Source organism: Dermacentor andersoni, chromosome 5, assembly GCF_023375885.2.
Source record: "Dermacentor andersoni chromosome 5, qqDerAnde1_hic_scaffold, whole genome shotgun sequence".
Classification (NCBI taxonomy): domain Eukaryota; kingdom Metazoa; phylum Arthropoda; class Arachnida; order Ixodida; family Ixodidae; genus Dermacentor; species Dermacentor andersoni.
In genome coordinates, this window is record NC_092818.1 from 17255334 (window position 1) to 17276358 (window position 21025).

A 21025-nucleotide genomic window follows, 5' to 3' on the forward strand; every position below is an offset into this window, starting at 1 on the left:
AGGTATGGCGCTTCTAATTTAACGGATCACTGTGTAAGACGCAAAGGCTACTGCACACTGGAGCTATGAATTTGAATATGTCACAAATTCCATGCTCCGTACACTTCTCTAGGCCCAGTGTACTTCCCCTTTCTTGTCACCAATTTTCTCAATAAACAATCATCACTATTTATTCAATAATAACAACAACAATAATAATAATAATAATAATAATAATAATAATAATAATAATAATAATAATAATAATAATAATAATCACGATTAACATCTCTCCTGTTATCGTCATCATCATCCTACATTATGTCCATTGCAGGAACAAAGCGTTTCCAGCCAAACCCCTGTCTTGCACCAGCCAACTCGCTTGTATACCAGCAGATTTTCTGATCCCACCGTACCACCCCATAATCTGCGGCCCCCTACTGCCTACCTACAAACATTGTTTGTATTTTACCACCATGGCTTACGAAAAAAGTTCCAACCTAAAGCAGAGCAGTATCTTAATGAGATACACTGGCGAACCAGCACGTGGGCACAGTTTTCTTTATTTATTCAAGGAGGATTTGCCGTAAGGGATATGAAGAATGAAAGAAAGTCAAATAAAATCTTACAACACTGCTTCGTCGTAATAGTTCTGCGGAAACCCGCAAGCTGGAGAGAATTAATTAACACTGCTTCGTGCCGCAATTCAAGCAGCGTCTCTGCGTACTTTTTGTCCATCACCCAACGGTTGCAGTTCTCGTGAAGGTCTGGCTTCAGTGCAGCCTTCCTTAGATTCTGTCTGATTGCCCGCGTTCCATAGCACATGCAAGGCAGGTGTAGAGCATGTGACGTTGTTACAGGAGCTCAGCGCCTGGGCTACCTTCCTCGGTCGTCTTCCGTCGATCCCTAGGCACAGGTGGTGTAAGGGCCGCTGCATCCCGAAGCCGTTTGTGCACCGCTTGAGCCGCTTGCCTTGGCAATGTGCGGAATGCTTAGGTACCCAGGACAGACGGTCGGCGTACTGCCCGGAGGATTTAGCTCAGGAGTTCCAATTTAAGTACATGAAAACAAAGAAATGCTTTTTGTCGGAAACGGCTGCAACGATTGTGATGAGAATTGTTGCCTTTAACAGAGGTTAACGTATAGTAAACAGTAGCAAGTAGATTTTCAGTTTATGACAAACATGACTTTTGAAAACAAATTTGCAATGCAATAATTCAGAAAACTCAAGCATCAAATTTACAGCTCCGCAATAAAAAACGATACCACAACCCTGTGATCTGAACCTAATAATAAATCTAAAGTGGGCGAACCTGATGTATCGTACACCGATTTGAAGCATACCACTAATTTATTAGCAGGAGTTCTGCAAAGCACCTGTACAGTGTAACAATTTCACGCAAATAATTCTTATTAATGCGAAAGCATTATATGGCTCAGGAGGCGGAGAATCCGGCATTGGCGTGGGCACTCGATTATTCAGAAAGGCTACGAACTCACGACCTTTGATTGAAGTCGAACTCACGAATTTGGTGTTAATTGAGGCGAAGTTAATTAAGGCACTCGAACCCACGACCTTTGGTGCTAATCAAGGTGAATTTAATTAAGGAATAATTAATCAAGGCACTAGAACCCATGACCTTTGGTGGGAGTTCAACCTTCAACCTTTGGTGGGAGTCGAATCCATGACCTTTGGTATTAATTAAGGCGAAGTTAAGACGAATGACAGAGAATGACGCTGACAGTGACGGAGCGTATATGGTGCTTCCGAATGACGAGAATGGCGAAAAAGCGGTGCAAGCGATCATTTTTGAATGTATGAATTAGTCAACCTATGCGGTATATTTGCCCTTGAGTGACTTCCTGAGTAAAGGTATGATGCAGTGAGAGGCAATCGTTGTCTGCAATCTACCTGGCTAAAATGTGCACACACGATGTTCCCTGTGAAATGATTGTCCATGAAATAGTATCTAAACTGGACAATAAAATATTCATTGGGCTCTAACAGTACAACGGACTACGACGCGATCAAACACTTGCAAGCGTCGAGCGTTCTCGGAAAACCCACCAGTGCCCTTACATAAAATATGCTATTGAGAACGAAACGACAGTTGAAGTTCAGTGTTTCGTGTGTGTCAGTAATTTCTAAGCGCGGCGCTTTAACTATGAGTCATGAATTCTACCAACTAACCAGTCGGCATCTATGCTAGGGCTGATGAGGTGAACCGGCTGCAGGTTACTGTGTCTGCATGGCGGAGCGAGGAATGTGCAGGCTCCCAGGGGAGCGGGCGACCACCGCTGAAGCGAGATATGGACACGTGTACTTAGGTGTCCTTTTCTCGGGGACTGCATTTTACACACCAGCAACTTAATGTTATCGCGCAGCGGAGGGGGGGGGGGGGGGGGGGGGGGGGGGGGGGCAAGACACGCCTGCATGATTGGAACTTGCTGGAACGTTATCGATGGTTCTATGCGTTGTCTGTTGTCACTGAAGCTTGCGTAATCTGATTGTATGCGCGAGGCCCGAATTGTGTAGCACTTTCTACTTTCTGGGAGACGCGTGGGGACCAGCGATTACTCTGGAAAGTTCGATGACTCGTGTATAAAAGCCGACGCGCTTGACGGGCAGATTACGTTTTCGACGATCGCCGACTGTGTTCGCCGCTATCGTCGTGCTTTGAGTGTAACTTGCTTTTGTGGGCACAGATTCGCCCAATAAAAAGTTCGTTAAGCTACTGACTGTTTTGCTACTGTGTTGTTTTCGCCTGCACTACTACGTGACGATTTCAAAAAGTCCTAGCCGAGACCCAGTGCTATGCATTTAGAAGACGAAGTCAGACGTTCGCAACAGGATGGTGGAACGACGGAAAAAGTCAGCAAATGTTGGCTTTGTGAAACCACGTGCAAAATTGTGATTTCGGGTTCAATGTGAGCGTTATATGTAAATTTTATAAAATTGAAAATGGTGATCCGCACCAGCTGTCCTATCTTATGAACAAACCAAGGAATGCGGCAGCGGCTCTGCGGCAACGAGTTATGCGTAAATAGTCGAATAATATTTGCTGCGGAAATCGTTATTCAATTTCACTGGTCTAATATGAAGCGCGAACGCAGATTGATGAATACCTATAAAATTGAGATTTCGTGAAAGGGATGCAGTTAGGCAGCTCGTGTAATGCTATAGAGCATATCAGCAATGATTTAGTGTTAGAAATAGAGGTGGATGAATACCGTCTCTTTTGAATGCAAATCGATTCGTTTAACAATGATATAATATAGAACTGACTGTCGAATAGTGAAACGCAGATTTCCAGCCGGAATACTTATTTCTGTATAATTTCGTACCACGCCCTTGCTGCCTAGTGTAAAATAGACAGCTAACTACATTGCCAAAAGATCGCTTTTCAGTGCAAATTCACTGACTGTCATAAAAAATAACTGCACGAATACACATTCCACAACCGTACAACCGAGTTGCTAACAACATTTCCGAGAAAGAATGGCGGCGGTCACACTAGCTTTCCGAAAATTCTAAACAAATTCTTTCTGAAAAAAGTAACAAGTTGTGGGAAAAAAACCTACTTAAGGAATTGTGCGTCGTATATGCACGTAAAATGGCCCTTTGCAAGAAAAATATTAGTGGTTGTAGCATAATAGATAAGACTGCTAAATGAATAAACTACCAAAAACCCAAAATGGTAAACTACAAGCAATAACCAGAGTTCGTCATGTAAGCTTTCGCTACAAATCCGAAAATAAAAATTGCATTAGTCTTTTTGTTTTTACTTTGCTTCATAAACGTCTGTTGTTGCCTCACTTCTGATGATTTGCTGTAGACTTTCTAGCAGACGGTGAACAGTAACCAGACAATGAAGGCCGGTACTCGCGAAATCCTTGCTTATTTTTGATTTCGAAAATATCGAATGGTTCCTTTTTGAATACGTATGTGAATAGCTAGACAGTATAGTACCTCGATTCGTATTCAAAAGTTCAAATATTCGTCCTACCATAATTAGAATCGGAGAATAGGTGCCGACGGAAGGCAAGCGCAATCACGGCCAGCGGTGGATCAGGCCGTGTGATCAGGTTAAGAAATTTGCAGGTACAGGAGGGAGAACCAGAAATGGGTTGAAGCTGGTAAAGACTGGGGGGATAATTTTTTTTTTCCTGCAGTGGGCACGTGTTAGGCTTATAATCATGAGAATGAGCCCTGCTCAAAGTTGAAGGGGCTGGTTGCAGTAGGTAGGGATGTTGCATTTGAGCTACACTAAATCATACCAAGGAGGTGCTTCGCCCATTCTAATGGGGAACGAATAAGCCTTCGTTGGTCTACCAGCAACAAGTGACACCACAATGTGAATTCCAACAAGAGAGGCCTTCATTCTCTCGAGATCTTTCACTTTCAGTGAGGGATCGAGAAGGCACAAGCAAACAATTGGAGAGACGCGAGGAGTCCGAGTCAGAGTTATGCTACGAACTGGGTAACGGAGTCCTGTCGCAGCGCCCACTCTATATGTACTGTGCAGTGCCGTCAGCGAAGTCGTTTAAGGCCTTCATGATCTTGCAAAATGAAGGAATCTGCTCTTAGGCAGGTCTTTTCACTATTAATTAGAAATATAGAAAACGCATCAGTGAGAAATTCCTCTTGCAGTGAATTCTCCTTCTATAAAATGTCCTCACTTGATGCAGACCAGTGCCAGCCGCTCAAATACGTTGCGCATGACTGCCAATCGATCAGTTACGGTAATAATTGCATCCACGCGCAAAAGATAGAGGCACGAATTTTGCCGAGTGGTGAGCAATCGTAATACTGAGGCTGAAAAACGAAGTGATGCGAGAAGCACGTCTTTGTGCCCCCGTAATCCGCTTGACCAAATTTACGTTCAATCGCAGGCTCGATCCACTTCCGAAGTTCTGAATTGTTCATCGTTATTCTGAATGCGCACGCGTGCCGTTTCGGCTCCACGTAAAATGTTCGAATAAACTCGAGTTGCAAGTGAGCGTCGGTCCCGTCCGGCGGGTTTCTTCCCGTCTTCCGTCAGACCGCACGACGCACCACACCTGAATTTCACCGGCATTGCACTGCCGCATAGCGCCGTCCGAACACTAAGCTTTCGCACGGCGCTAGCACAACGGCGACCTGCACGTGATTCGTGGTACGACGGAACCAACGGAGCCCGGCCGAGAGGACCGATACGCGGCGCGTTAATCGCGCCACTCGCGCGCTTTTCCTTGACCGGTGGCAGCTGAGCTTTTTCTCCTGGAGGCATTTGCCTTTTCCCCTTTGCTTATCTCGCTTCCTGCTGCCTGCTTGATAGCGCACAACGCCGCTCGTCATCTCTTTTTGCCCCCCGGCCCGCGCGAATTCCACGCAGCGTTAGCGAAGCTCCCTCCCCACCTGAGCGGGTCATCGTAAAAGTGCTAATTTGTAATCCTGACACGAATATTCGGCGTAAATATTTAAACTGTTAGCGACACGGCTGCAATGAAGCAAGCATTACGTAATCTTTTCAGCTCATCGAAACGTTTGCTCCCCCTGGAGACCCAAACAAGTAACAAACGTATAGAAATCTTCAGATTAAGCGCGACGCGGTGTTTTCGTGAGGTGCGCTGTAACTTGAGTGTGTCGGTGTTTACACCTTGGCTCTCGCCAAAACGAAGCTGATTCCACAATTTAGAGTACACCTCGTAAAGTCTGATTGAGGCTTTAAAGAAAGCTGTTAAGTACTTGTGCCGTATATATATATATATACGCAGTATGATGTGAGCTCAGTAGTAGTATAGCATAATACTCATATTGGCTCTGTACCTATTCCTGCTTCTCCACTGTAGTGGAGCACGCCTTTTCGTGGTACGCCACCGCGGTGCACCGAAGTAGTTGCACGCTACGCGCCACGGGCGTGTCTCGATGAGCGGCCGCGCTTGGCAGGCCGGCTCTCTGGGTCCGCAATGTGGGTCACACTACGTCCGGATACCCCGACTTAAAGGATCCGATAGCGACTATCGCGTTTATCTTACGATGCGGGCTTTTTCTTCGGTATTCCCTCGATCGTCCGGCTACGACGGTCGCCTTCGTGTGCTGCGAGAGCCTGCGCAACACCTGCCTCCGCTGCACAGACGCTGGCCTGCTTGGTGCCGGCTGTTGCCAGGGCGGCCACGTTGGAACCAGTGTGGCGAAGTGTTTCTTTTTTTTTTTCTGACAAATTTCACCAGGTCGTGCCTCGAAATGCCCTATATTTAGCAAAACGTCGCTAAGTGATTATGATAACTCGCTTAGACTTTCGCATTATTATGTTTTAATTGTTCCTATACGGCGTCCCTATTATTCTTTCATCTATAGCTCTAAACTACCTTTTGCAGTGGTGAGTAGAGGATAAGAATGTGAAAAGAAACTCGCCAATTATATTTAAGGTCTGAAGACTGTTTGCCTAAAATAGATGAAAAGCTTTAGTGCATAGAGATGACTCGCTGATAAGATCATCGGAATGTCTTTAGACACGACCTATGGAGATGCAAGTATTGCCCGTGGGACAAAATCGGGTCGAGGCACTGAATTTAGCTAAACTCTCCTGAGGACTTTTACCAGGACTGTTAAGTAACGTGACAAGAAAAGAAAGAAATATCCGTAGAAAATCGCTGTAGGATTTCAGAACGATGAAGTTGTTAAGGTGGCTAAAAATTGCCAAATTTAGCTACTTCCTCGCTGAATTACAAACGCTGGGTGAAAGGTCCAACCAACAGAGTGCGATTAATTTCTTTACACGCATTGTGCAGAATAAACTCTTGTCGCCACGTCCCTAGTTCGAAAGCCCGTGTGTAGGTCCTTCATTTATAGGCGACAGTTGGACTCTTTCGGCCGCTCACAATGCAACGCCAATGAGCTATATTCCGGCGCAAGCCCTGGCCAGCTATGTTGAGCGCTGACTGTACCTCCATCACAACGTCGAAGGTTTTGTTTAAATCACGAGCGAACCGCGCAACGGACGAGCCGAAGGCGATGATACTGTGCGCAGTCTGGTTACGTAATCGTCGTCCCGTCATTTGCGCTGTTCTTTCTGTTTTCAGTGATGCTTCAACCAGCTCGATTCGGCGATTTTCTGCAGATTTTTCTTCTCCACTTTCATCTGAAAATGGCCTACGCGCGGATCCCGCTGGAACAGCCATCCGTGCAACTGTAGTCACTGAATGGCGAGCTCGTGCTCAAATTTCGATCAAAGCATGAGAGCGCATGGGTTACTCAACACCATGAGAAATAATGGCACGGGGTGCGATGTGCGAAGCCTCTGTAGCCGGTTTGTGAACATGCATGGCGCAGTCCCGAATGCTCGTTATCGTGCCCGAATCACTCGACCGTTGCAAACGCAGGCGGACCTGAAATCGCGAGGTCGCCTCATTACCGTCTTGTTGGCGTTTGAATTTATGCCGACAGACACTTTAGTTGGTGCGCTAGCTCTTCCAAAGCTTTTGTCCTTGCTACAGCTTTTTAGGCCACACCAACGAGCTAACACCACATGTACTTTCATTACTGGTTTTATTTCCCGCAGGACGACTCGTATGTATTAACACATTTCGCATGTCGCCGTCGTCAAGACGACGGAATCCGGCGTTTCACAGCAACACTTGATCGAAAAGAAATACTAGCGCAATGAAAAAAAGTACTATGTTAATTGAGAAGGTGTGCCTATTATATGCCCTAACAGCTCCTCCCATTGCTTTATCCTGCTTCCATAATGAAGTGAATCATCTTCGTCTCTTTGCCAGCATATCATAAAAATAAAAGCTGTACATAACAAATAAATAGAGCAGGACTCTTAACAAGAGAACCTACGGAAGAACTTTGCACATGCTTTCCTGTTTGGACGTAACATGGTAGTAGCTGTCACCGCGACGAAACAAGTCGAAAGACCTGATTTTATAAATGAAAAAAAAAAATTAATTATGGGCTTTTACGTACCAAAACCACTTCCTGATTATGAGGCACGTCGTAGTGGAGGACTCCGGGAATTTCGACCACCTGGGGTTCTTTAACGTGCACCTATATCTAAGCACACGGGTGTTTTCGCATTTTGCCCCCATCGAAATGCGGCCGCCGTGGCCGGGATTCGATCCCGCGACCTCGTGCTCAGCTTTATAAATGAAGGAATGAGAAATTGGCCAGGGCACGCCAGAAAAATCCCTGTTTTGTACGGGCAGTTTACTAAAACCTTGTCCATGTCTACAAGAAACATTTGTGTGTAACAACCACCAGTATATAAGAAAAGGGGAAAAAATAAACGAATTTAAGTCTCGCGTCATGGCAGCGAGCGCGAAAACGCAGGCGCAACTACGGTCGCGGTGTCGACTGCGGCAGCCACGAATGCCCTGGCACACCGACTGGTCCAAGGACCCATATTGCATGGCAGGCGCTCGTTAGACGTTCCCGAAGGAAGCCTGTTCACTCGTGCCGTGCGAAGGACGCGGGAATCACGAGACCATAATCGACCTTTGTTGGCGCATTCGCGGGGAACACATTGCCCTGCGTGGGCAGCTTTGAGGCGACGGGCGCTGTTTTCGTGCCGCCATCAGGACGGCCGCGCATCGGCACCTTCGTTAGACCGAGCGGTTAGACTCCCTTTATTTTCCGAAGGTGAAGCAGGCTACTTGCGTCACATACTGGCCATACTTATTACTTCTTCACACCCTGGAATGCAGGTGAACTGGCGCGATCTTCGAAAAGTCTGGGAAAAATTCGCCAATTCGACAAGCGTATTTTTGAATGATTATACGGGCCAGGATGCGAAAATTTTCGTGTTTTCGAGTCCTGCATGCACGCTAAAAAAGCCCAGGTCACCAATCTAATTACGCAGCCCTCCCTCCTACAAGGTCCACTTTAGCTTCTGGGCTGCGTTGGAGCGTTGAACCGCACCAGCCATTCTAACAGTCATCCACCTGTGAATGACTGTGAATACGAGAGGTGGTTCTTCTACGAAAGTAAAAAGCATATGCGCTTCGTTAAAGGGTGAATTGAGCCTATAATGAGTAAGCGGTAAAATGACCAAATTGCGTTAGAACCGAAAAAATCAGGTGTGCGTGGTTTCCCACTTGCCTCCTCCGCAGAACATTGTGTAATCCGGAATAAATATACCATGGCGAGTCGTCAAAAACTGCCGAACCAGAACTTCTCTGTGCTTCACAAATTTTTATTGCACCCAACCTGTTTCACCGAGTATGCAAGATTTGGACGGCAATTTATTCTTTTCACAAAAGCGACATAGAATGCCACCAGAATTTGCGTCTTTAAAACAACGTACAGTATTGTGAACAGACATTCATTTGCGCGTCCTTCGTAGCGGTAACCTATTGCCGCAGCAGATGAGAACCTCGCTCATCACGGCGTCACTAGCGCACAATGCCTCTGCGCCGCGTGGGGGAAGAGAAAGGAGGCCGGGAGCGACCGGAAGTCAGGGTTGTCCGGCTGTCAACCCGGAAGGAAGCGCGAGCTTCGGCGGGGAGAACTTGCGTTGGAAGAGAGGGTTATGAAAGAAGGATCATTCTCTCAGTTGCCTTTTTACGTGGCACATTAGTTTGGCGATGTTTACTTTTACCTCCCCTTCTGTCGGGCGGGGCCTCCTCTCCCCCCTTTTCTGAGCTCGCTCTATCGCCCGCTCGTGCAGCGCGCCGCTTACTTCCGCGTGCAACAGGTTGCAACTGAAAGACATGCGCTAGTCGCGCGCGCGGCGAGGCTTCTTTCCCTCTGCTTCGTCGAGGCCAACTCCGCTCTCCGTGATTCGAACCGGCGAAGTTAGCGCCTCGCTAGGCGCCGCGGTGACATCTCTCGGGAAACGACAAAACTAAAATTCAGTCTCGTTTAGAAACCGGGTCACGTTCTTTCGAGTTTCGAGATATTCGGGCAGTTAAACAGCTTGAATGATATAGGTGGGAAAGCGGTTGCCTTTCTTCGTTTTCATAAACCTCCTCGCTTTGTTACATAAATGCAAGTCGCATAATATGCGACTACGTTAGCGTAATGCTAGCTGGCCGAATTGCGCCCAAACATGTCTCTCGCGTCGTGCCTTCCCTGCTTAATGGCTAAACACAGGATAAAATACACCAAAGCAGTTTTCAGAAGCCTTAGGCAGTAATTTCTGCTGTCTCGTTGCCGTAGTGCTGAGGCGAGTTAATGCATCATCTCATCTCAGTATACTTCAGTATGAAGCGTGCCTCTCAAATCCTTCCACGTTAACATCCCATAGCCTAGTGACAAATCTGACGATATTGTTATGTTTCTGAATAGTGTTGAGTTAGATTGATGTAAAAGGCCACGTTTCTAGCTCATCTTTTATCAGTTAAGACTTCTCCCTCCATCGTCAGAGTGAGCAAGTCGGGCCTCTTTCATTGCGAATGAAGTCGGAATGCGTTAAATATTATCGCAGATTTCTGGAGTGAACAATTCCAGTCAATTGAATTGAAATTATCGAGTTATACGTGCCAAAACCACTTTCTGATTATGAGGCATGCCATCGTGGAGGACTCCGGAAATTTCGACCACCTTCTTTAACGGTTCTTTAACGTGCACCTAAATCTAAGTACACGGGTGTTTTCGCATTTCGCCCCCATCGAAATGCGGCCGCCGTGGCCGGGATTCGATCCCGCGACCTCGTGCTTAGCAGCCCAACACCATAGCCACTGAGCAACCACGGGGGGCTATTCCAGTCATGTACTGACTGTGCTCAGCAACCGTACGGTATTTCCTGTTTTCTACTGACTTCCTAGTGAACGAATATATTATGGAATACTTGAAAAGGCTATTTTAGATTATTAATGGCTATAAATACGTCTTTGGTTATGGAAGGGATGGGTTTATTTTTATAGAGATTGCCAAAGTTATCTGTTCTTCCCCGTTTCCCCATACCCAAGTTTAGAGCAGCCAATACCGGCGTCCTTGGATAACCTGCCTGTCTTTGCCTCTTCGTCTCTCTCTCCAGCAGCTTACGCTTAGGGTGAAACGGCATTGTTTTTGTTTTAGGCGCAGCTCTTACGCGCCCGTTCCTGCGTTTCGCATCGGGGTCATTCCTCGGCGTAACCGAGCGAACGAGCACAGTGAAGGATGAAAAAGCGAACGCGGAGCGCAGCGGGGGATGACAGACGGCGATAGCGAAGAGAGCGCGAGGAGGAAAACGGATGAGGAAGGTGCAGCGGAGCCATGAGGTGGAAAGCGGAGAAGAAGGGTATGGCGAAAACGTTAGAAGAAAATCGTAGTGCCGCAAGAGAAGCTCTGCGACGACGACCGCTACGAGATGGCGTCAGAGTAGCGCGCCGTCGTCTGTTCACTGATGGCATGCGGCGAGTGCGTCCAACGATACCATACATGGAAACAAAGCGCTGCGTGAACGGAGATCTGTCTGCGCGGCGGCTTCTGTGAATCGCGCCCACGCGTCACTCACGCGCTGCCTCGCGATCTTCCGTTTAGTGAGGCAGTCTCGCCCAGGGTGTCGAAACGAAATGTTTTTCGGTCTGGTTTTAGCTTCGTTCCACTGAAATAATTCCGTTCAGAGTCTGCACCGGAAGGAAAAAAGAAAAGTGATCCTTAACGCTTCATAACGGTTTTGGTTCGCATGCAAAAATTTTAAAAGCGATGTAACTACGAAAATACACTATTTATTTTTCTCAATAAGTGAATTGCGAATTCTGAGATCGTGCTCCGGGCCTTGAGTCAAGGCACTGAGCATTCTCTCAGAAACAGCATGTCATCGAGTGTGCTTGTCAAAGTGCGAGACCGCTGTTTCGATACAACAAACTTATACCCCTGTTACACGGGCACTTACAACGGCCGTTAACGCAAAGGGCAGTTGAACGCCATAACGGCCGTGGGAACGCAACGGTGGTGGCTGCGCTCACACGGCGCTTTCGATGTTCAGTTGGTTCAGTTCCGTTTCGACGATTTATCACGTGACTCGTGAACTTTTTACCTCGCAAACTCGAAAAAAGTTTGTTTCTGGATCCAATTCGATCCATGACGATGCAAAATGGCTGTGTTTTTTGTTTCAACGTGGTGTTTTCAACGTGTGTTTGTTTCAACGTGGTGAAGCGTCCGATTTCACGTTTCATCACTTGTACTAACCGAAAAACCATTGTGCATTTCCTTTTTTATTTCGTACCACGAGTGACCGTCTGCGCGATTCAGCAGGTGCAGTGTTGAACGTGGTGCGACTTTCCGACGCGCACCCAAGAACAGCCGTGGAATGGCGCTTAGCCGGCCGCTTTATGAATACGACCGACCCGATTTGCTTCTCCTGGTTGCGCACTACGAGGCCTTGTTGTCTGCAAAAAGGGCTGAACTGCAAGCTGTGCGCATTAAGAAAACCTCAATCAAGAAGAAGCGGAAGGCGGCCGAGAGGCGACGTCGCAGCCTCGCGGCACTCGATGTGGTGATGTCTGCCAGGCAAAGGAGTGTGTGGGTGCTATCCAGACCACCGTCTTGGTACGATACCACCGTGCCGACGTTGTCGAATCAAGATTTCAAGGCCAACTTTCGCGTGACCCATTCCACATTTGCCTACATCGTGAGCTCGTGTCCCTCACTAGCACCGGAGGACACGAACATGCGAGCTTGCACACACCTACACTGCCTACACCAGCGCGTCGCCCTCTCGCTGTACAGACTGGCTGAATAGAGCTGGTTGAACAGCGCCGTCATCCTTGCGTACACGGACGCATTGTGTTTCTGAGCTCGCAGTTCGGCAAGGTGATCCTGCCACAAGCTGATAAGTAAATGAGTCAGTGACGCTGCCCAGGCAAAGCGTTTTTGCGACGGCGCGCTCGCCTGCAGCGGGGACACGTTGCTGCGGGTGCTGCAACGGACGGAAACGGCGGCGGAACGGAGACCGGCGAGCTCCGTTGGTGTCAATCGCCGTTGGATTTCCAACGGCGCTCGCGCTGCCGTGTACCTCTGCCTAACCCCCGTTAAGGCCAAATGCCGTTTTCCTTAACGGCCGGTAAAGTGCCCGTGTAACAGGGGTATTAAACGAACGTAAACGAGCGATAAAACTTCGGCAACAAAGCGTTGTAGCCGTAGAAAACGAAACGGTCAGCTATTCAGTCCGCAAGTCCTTGGTTTTGCTACAATGCCGATCTGCTAGTGCACTGAGCGGCAGGCTTAGATTAGTGGAACGCTCGACCGGCTATCGCTTGCGCTATCCCTGCCTTAGATACACGCTTATGCGAGCCCGTGAGATACGCGCGAATGATGACGTTGCCTGACGACAGTTGTTTCGGATTGCCGACTTTTCCTTTGAACCAAAACCGATAAGAAATATTTCGGTTTCACTGCGCAACAAAATACCGTATTTGAATGCTTCTGACGCGTATTTCTTTTGAATAAAAGGTGCGTTCAAATTTGTATGCGCGTTACAATCGTAAATAATTTTCTATTTTTATAAATGAAATATGAAGCTGATTCTTAAACAAAAGAAACGCAATGCAAGGTAGCTAACCACACTGCCATCGAACTGGTCGTCTGAAGAAAACGACGTTCGCAGACATCACAAGGTATTTCGTGGTGCGTGGTATGCCCGCCTACGGAAGACGGTCTTATATTTTTTTATTTGTGAGACCCTCAAGGTACACAGTTGTACATTGCAGAATGAGGGGGGGGGGGGGGGGGGGGCGAGAATACATTCCAAGAGTAAAAAATACAGTATTCGTTCTAGGAATTCACAGTGCAGGGAACAAAAGAGATATAAAGAAACTAGTAATGTATTCATAACAACCAAAAAAGACACTTACATAATATGAAAATACAGAAAGAGTACACTTTACCAAGCAGACAATGTTCACGAATAAGTACGTAATTATGCCATTTGCCACCAGAGATTACTTCATGTTTATTAGTGCATTCTTAAAAAGGGTGGGGTCACTGATGCTTACTCATGATGTAGGTAGGTTATTCCAATCTCTTGAAGCCCTAGGAAGGAATGATTGTGAGCACGCGATGGTGTTATGACGGGGTACGTTAACCTTATGTACGTGATCACGACAAGCTGAATAATATGGCGCAGGGGTTATCTAAAGGGGGCGAAGAGGTGCGTTGTGGTAGTAGATTTTATGAAAAAGGGAACTGCGTGATTCCGTTCTGCGAAGAGATAATAATGGGATTTGAAGGGTACTCTTCATTAACGTAACACTAGCAGTGCGATGGTAGTTAGCTAGGATGAAACGAACAGAGTGATTTTGTACTGATTCGATTTTGTTAATTAACGTGATCTGATGAGGATCCCAAACGGATGAGGCATACTCTAAGTGGGGCGGACGTAAGTTGTGTACAACAGCCGTTTTAATGAAACAGGTGTATGCGAAAAATTTCTCTTCAAGTACCCTAAGAAGCGGTTAGCTTTAGATATTAGATATTGTACACGCTGCGTCCAAGAAAGATCGCTAGTTATATGAATGCCAAGGTAATGGTAGCATGTAACGGATTGAAGGGGGCAGTCATTGAGGGCGTAGGTAGAACAAGTTGTGTTAGAACGAGAAATTCGCATAGATTTGCACTTATTAATGTTAAGTTCCATGCACCAAGTGAGGCACCAATTAGATATGTTATTCAAATCAGATTGAAGGGTAGTTATATCACAGGCATTACTTATATTTCGATGTATAACACAGTCGTCAGCGAATAAACAAATTTGTGAGGAAATGTTATCAGGTAAATTGTTCATATATATTAAAAATAACAGACGACCAAAGACAAACACTTGTGGAACACCGGATTCCACTAGAGCCGCGTTAGATTTGGAGCCATTAGATACGACAAATTGGGAGCGAGACGAAAGGAAGGATTCGATGCGCGACCATCCAGAAGTGTGGCATTTCTAATGCATTAAATGGAACTGAATATGACTTTCTGTGATCGGCAGACAGTGAAAAGGAAGTGTCGTCGGTCTCCGATAGCCGCTAAAATTCAGCTCCGTGCTTATCCGTGTGACTTCGTGTGTTGCATAATATCGTCTCGACACGGTTCGCATCGACTCAGGTTTCGTTACTTGATTTGCGCGGTAGAATCAGCACCAAGTTATCTTTTTATTTATATTTCGGTAGTAATAGAAGCACGCTTTGCAATCGGTGGCGCGGTAGAATCGCACACATACGGTAATAAATAACGTTTCGGTTACGTTTTCATTCCGGTCAAAAATATCGTTTTCTTTTTCAGTTTTTAGTTTTTGTTTGCCTTCCGTTCCGACACACTGGTCGCGCCACACTTCGCTCAGTGTGCCGCAGGAGACAGATTGTCCGCGTCGGCCAATATGTCGCGAAATGAAAACACGTGCAGAGCAGCGCTCAAATTTCGCATTAGGGAGTACCGTAATCCTCGATGAATTTACTGTTTAGACATTTATTTGCAAAGCTTTACAATTAGTGAAGTGGCACTCATAAGGCCAGTAGCAGTTGCTTCGTCAGTTAGGTTTTTAAGGGAACCGTGAACTCTCGTCAGGGCTTTGCGTTAACCTGACCGAACTGTCTCTCTCATTTTTGGAAGCGCGCGCTTCAACCACTGGCATCAGCTTCTGGCGCGCTACCAAGATCAGCGCCGGCGAACGGCGCCAAACTGGGGGAGTATTCTGTGAGTGTCCACCTCGACATGTCCGTTTCGCCTGCTGTTGAGGGCTGATTCCCTCGGGGAAGTCTATCTCCTTCCTGACGCGTACCCCAGCCTAGCCAATAAGAACTTCACGCAGCAGACCAAATCGACATGTCCACTAGGTGGACCGATTACCTTGCACTCCCGCCTCGTAAAACGCGGATTCGCGTGCTCTCTCTCCCAGCGGATGGTGGCTCCGATGCCAAACTGAGGAACGAGCTAAGAAAAGCTAACCGTATAAAAAAAGTTGAGAAGCCATTCCACCCTGTGAAGGTGGTTGACCAGTGAAGCTGCTTTGGTGGTATAAATTATGTTGGTATAGAGTTTTGTTGGTGTGTAACTATACACACAATTATGCATGCATTTATGCAAAATGCGAAGAAATATCGGGCTCGCACTACGTCACGCACTACGTCGTACGCACACAGAGCTACCGCTGATGGGATTTTACGACGCCACTCTAAAGACGCAGGTGCTGTCGACGCAGCTGCGTCGAAGCGCCGTTTAGACGCTGGTGGCCGTTAAACCGAGCTTCGACGCGAGCGACGTTATGCGTTCACCGGGGCGCAGTCCAAAGGAGTGCACGAAACAAAACCCATTTGTTTGTAATTTGCGATTGAACAGACTTGCTAGTTAATTAGCTAAATGAAACTCGCAAAGACCAGAATTTTATTCTAGCGGATAAACATGGGGTTGTCCTTTTATAAGCTCGTGTATTGATTGCAGACGGGAATTCCGCAATATTTAGAACTTCACTGTGAACTACATAATTAAGAAATGTAAATGAAACTCGGCGTAATGTTAGAGTCGTCTTAACAGCTAATTGTCATATCGGGATACTTCCGATAAACCAAGAGTCACAGCCGTTTTCTGTAATTGTACTCTCTCCGTTGATGGCCATGCATTGACAGCAGATAGGAATTATGCAACGTTTACAACTTCACTGTGAACTAATTATGACAAATTATATGGAACTCGGAGTAATAATAGAGTCACCTTAGCATCCAATTTAAGCACATATTTTTCTAAGATACCTACATTAGATTGATAGCTACACAGCATTCGCGAGAAAGTGGGCTTCGCCGCAAGGCGTTTTCTTTTCGCAGCCACGATTTTTCCGGAGAGTAGCCATAGACAGCTTCGCTGTGAAAAAATAAACAGGCTGTCATTGTTAACAACAAACTCGCAGAGGAATGCTTGCTAACATTCACAAGCGTTCGTAAAGTTCAGTCGCGTTTAAAAAGGGCAGCAGGCCCTTCGGCCCCTTCTACTTGCAACAACACTTAGGCAAAGGCCTCAGGATCTTGTTCTCCGAGAACGGCCTGTCATCCGAGAGACTAAGACAAGGCGAGGTATACCATAACCGTTATGATTTTATTACAATCGCGATCCTGACTTCTAATTTACGTAATAGCCAAAGCAAGCGTGCGCGATGCAAACAGGGACCCACTTTTTTTTTTTTTTGGACAACCGACTCAAACGCTCTCGCCGTTTACAGGACTCCCCTTTTGCTTTGTTTTAAAGCAAATCGCAATGACTATCGTGACAGGCTTTTCTTATCTCACCGGTTGGCGAGATGAGTGGACGGAAAAGGGTTTTGGTGGGGCCAAGCCAGCGCAGTGGAAGTGGATCACCAGGACAGGAGGGTTGCGCCGGCTTATCCGATTGGTTCCCTTCCCTCTGATTAGCTTGCGGTGGTTCTGCGGTCATCGCGGCGGCCTGCAACGCGGGGCTAGAAATGCCGTCAAAATGGGTCCTCAGTGAAGAGTTGGCAGAGCGGCGTCATCCCGTGCCTATGAGGCTCGACAACATTGTACTCCCATGAGAGGAGTGGAACTGCAACAACGACTGGGCCAGATGAGGAATTTCAGCGCTCAACGAAGCAATCTGCAAATTATTCATCTGAGGAAGTGTTCGCAATCGTCTGAGGTTCCATTTAGTAGGGATAGCATCGAATTAATTGGTTAACATCGTCAACATCGGAGAAAAATTTGTCCTTTCTGCAACTGCGAGGCTTTTCTTTCGAGGATGCCGTATGGGTTTCCTTTGTAGCAACTGCTACGATTGGGTGGATGTCTCATTTTCCCATTATTAATTACTTCTATCCACCTTGCGGGCTTCCGCAGAACTATTGCAGATTGTCTTTCCAGCTTGTCTAGATACGAACAGTCAAATTGATGTAATATTCCTAGATAACAGCAAAGCATTCGATACAGTCCCACACGATAAACTAATTACTAAGCTTCGGATGATTGGCGTGCAGAATTATTCATTTCCTGGATTTCAGCCTATCTGTACAACCGCAACCAGTACGTTCCGGTGGGAGAACAAGTCTCTGGTTGCCTTCCGGTAACTTCTGGCATTCCGCAGGGGAGCGTACTTGGCCCTCTACTTTTTTTACTATATATTAACGATATTGTCAATGTCGTTAACACCCCAGTTCACATTCGTCTATTTGCTGATGTCTGTGTTTTGTTTAGAGAAGTTACCTGCATTACTGACCAATATGACCTTAACTCTAACTTAAACGATGTGTTGAAATGGTGTGAGCAATGGGGAATGCTTCTTAATGCAATTAAGTGTGTCTACCTCCCCATAACGCCCAAAAAAGTCCCCTTAGACTAAACTTACAATTTAGCTGCAGCACGTTTACTGAAAGTAACATGCTATAAATATTTAGGCTTAACATTAACGAGTGACTTATCATGGAACTTGCACATAAATCCCATCTGCTCTGCCGCTTTCCGGAATCTATGCCTTCTGCGCCACAAACTCAAGACTGCTCCGTCTAGTGTTAAACTACTCTCTTAGTTTTCCTTAATTAGGCCAAAACTTGAGTATGCTTCCATAGTTTGGGACCCTCACAAAGAATTAACATTAAGAACCTAGAAATAATTAAAACAAAAGCAGTACGATTTATTTACAGTAAATTTAAGGCTACTGACTCCCCCACTGCATTACTAACCGATAACGGCATTGAACTATTACACATTCGAAGAAAGAAAAGTCGACTAGAGTTTTCCTCAAACTGAATTAATCATAGGATAGCCTTAGACGCCGCAAAATACGTATCCCCCTTGATAAGCAGACCCACTCGACACCACTACCCTCATTCTCTAACACCTATTTTCGCAAGGACTGACACTTTTAAGTACTCTTTTCTTGCGCAAACAATAGATGACTGGAATAAACTAACTGAAGCATACCCCCAGCGCCCATGAGCTGTATATCATTTGTGTAAATAATCTTGCTATCTCGTGTATTAATTATAGTGGTATTGTAATCAAGTTAAATTTTTTTTAATCGTCGAACTTACGACTAAACAATTTGTGTGAGAAACGTGTTACACACTTGTTTCATCTTGTTCTGTGTATATGATCTTTGTTTTTTGCTCACCCTGCTTGGACTTCTTGTCCGCAGTATTCTATAAATAAAATAAAATAAATAAAGTAATTACGTCAGATGTATGAAAACGTCTCTGTGCTGTTATTCCGGTGTTATTCCGGAGCATGGCATGCAATGCCAGGCGGCTGCATTTAATCCGCAAGATAGCTCCCTGGTTTCATGTATTCATACAGCTACAATGTGAAACGCATATGCGAATAAACATTGCTAAGTGTATATACATTTTCTACAAAGTTTATTTTAGCATATAATTAATCAATATGAGCATTGCCTGTCGCCGCATAATATATTTGCGCGCTGAGCTAGTACCATCTGGTTTCCCTTAGATTGAGTTGAATGATTAACCTGGACCCGCGGCTCTCGCGTGTGCTCATGTGCGCCGGAGCATGTCCTATGTGCACTCGGCAGAGTAGCTGCGATATGCAAAAGAAGTTTGCTTTGTGTATATATCTTTTCGTTCAGTGTTTGCAAATCTGCTTTGCGTCTGATCTTGCCGGCAGTATTTCGCAAACACACTGAACGTCCACTCCTTAGGTTAAGGTTAGCCGCTTTGCACAGCATCAAGCTATACACGTAATTGAACAGACCGCACAGCACGCCTCTTGTAACTGTAACAAAGTCCTTGGCTCTATAAAATAGCAATTTACTACACCTAATTCTTTAGCGCAGAGAAGTGAGGTAAGCGGTTTAAGGTAGATTTAACTGGGGGGCTGATTGAGATAGTTGTTGATTCATGTTGGTTTGTATTGTGGCTGGGCTAGTACTGATTGCGATAGTTGCTGATTCGCAAAGTCATAATAGCCTATGTTTATAGCCTCTCCCAGCGATCTCTATTTACCCTTGTCTTGCGCTAGCTGATTCCAATTTGTGCCTGAAAGTCTCCTAAATTCATTACCCCACCTATTTTCTGCCGTCCTCAACTGGACTTCCCTTTCCTTGGCACCCATTATGTAACTCTAATAGTCCACCGGATATCAACCCTACGCATTGCATGGCCCACCCAGATCGACTTCTTTAATTTTGATGTCAACTGTAATATCTGCTATCCCCAATTAATTATGTAAGCAGCGCAAAAGGTGGACTAGGACGTAAACAAGACCAAGACAGCATCAACTTTATAGCCAGAGATGGTATGCGTCTTGGGGCGCTATAACGTAAAACTATTCCAAACTGTTCTATTCCAATTGTGCAATCAGCCCACCACGATTGGTCAAAAACTTTTTTGGACCACTCCCACTTCACCTATCTGTCACGCGACGTCACGAAAATCGCGAGAGCTCCCCATATTATATGACGTGTACAGACTTATTATGCATAATCTCACCTAACAAAACAAAAACAGTTATTTCTGATTCGACGCCTTTTTGCCATTAGCCCTCGGATATTAATCAAAAGTGTTCGGGCTGCACCCACTTCACCTGTCTCTCACGCAACGTCACAAAACCGCAAAACCTTAGCGCGTCAAAGTGGCGCGTACGCGTTAAAGATGCATTAATATGCCGAACAAACTGAATTTTCTTCTGAATAGCCGCAGGCTGCCTCGTTCCGAAAGGAAAAAAATATGGCTGCCGCCATACGCTCCGGCACTAGCTACTCGCCCCTGCCGGAGAGCATGGGTTTATTTGCATGTAATAATTACTTTTGTGTGGCCGTGTAACGTTTTCAAGAACTATCGGCACGTTTACGACCTCGTTCTGCCAACTCTTCTTTGCTGAGGACCCGTTTTAGCGTCATTCTTAAGCTTCTGTTGCATGCCGCCGCGATTCTCGACGAGCCACCGCAAGCTAGGAGAAAGCGGACCAATCGCAGGCTCCGGCACCACCCTCTTCATCCGGTTATCGATATTCAGTGCAGTGGCTCAGCCCCATCGAATCCCTCTCCACTTGAGCATGCTCCTCGCCTCTTGTGAGCCAATTAGATCAGAAAAGCCGCTCAGTGCATGTAATGTTATTCGTTTTTCAAGCAAACAAAAGGGACCTCCTATGAACAAGGGGAGCACTTGATTGGTTTGTTCAGACAACCCTGCGG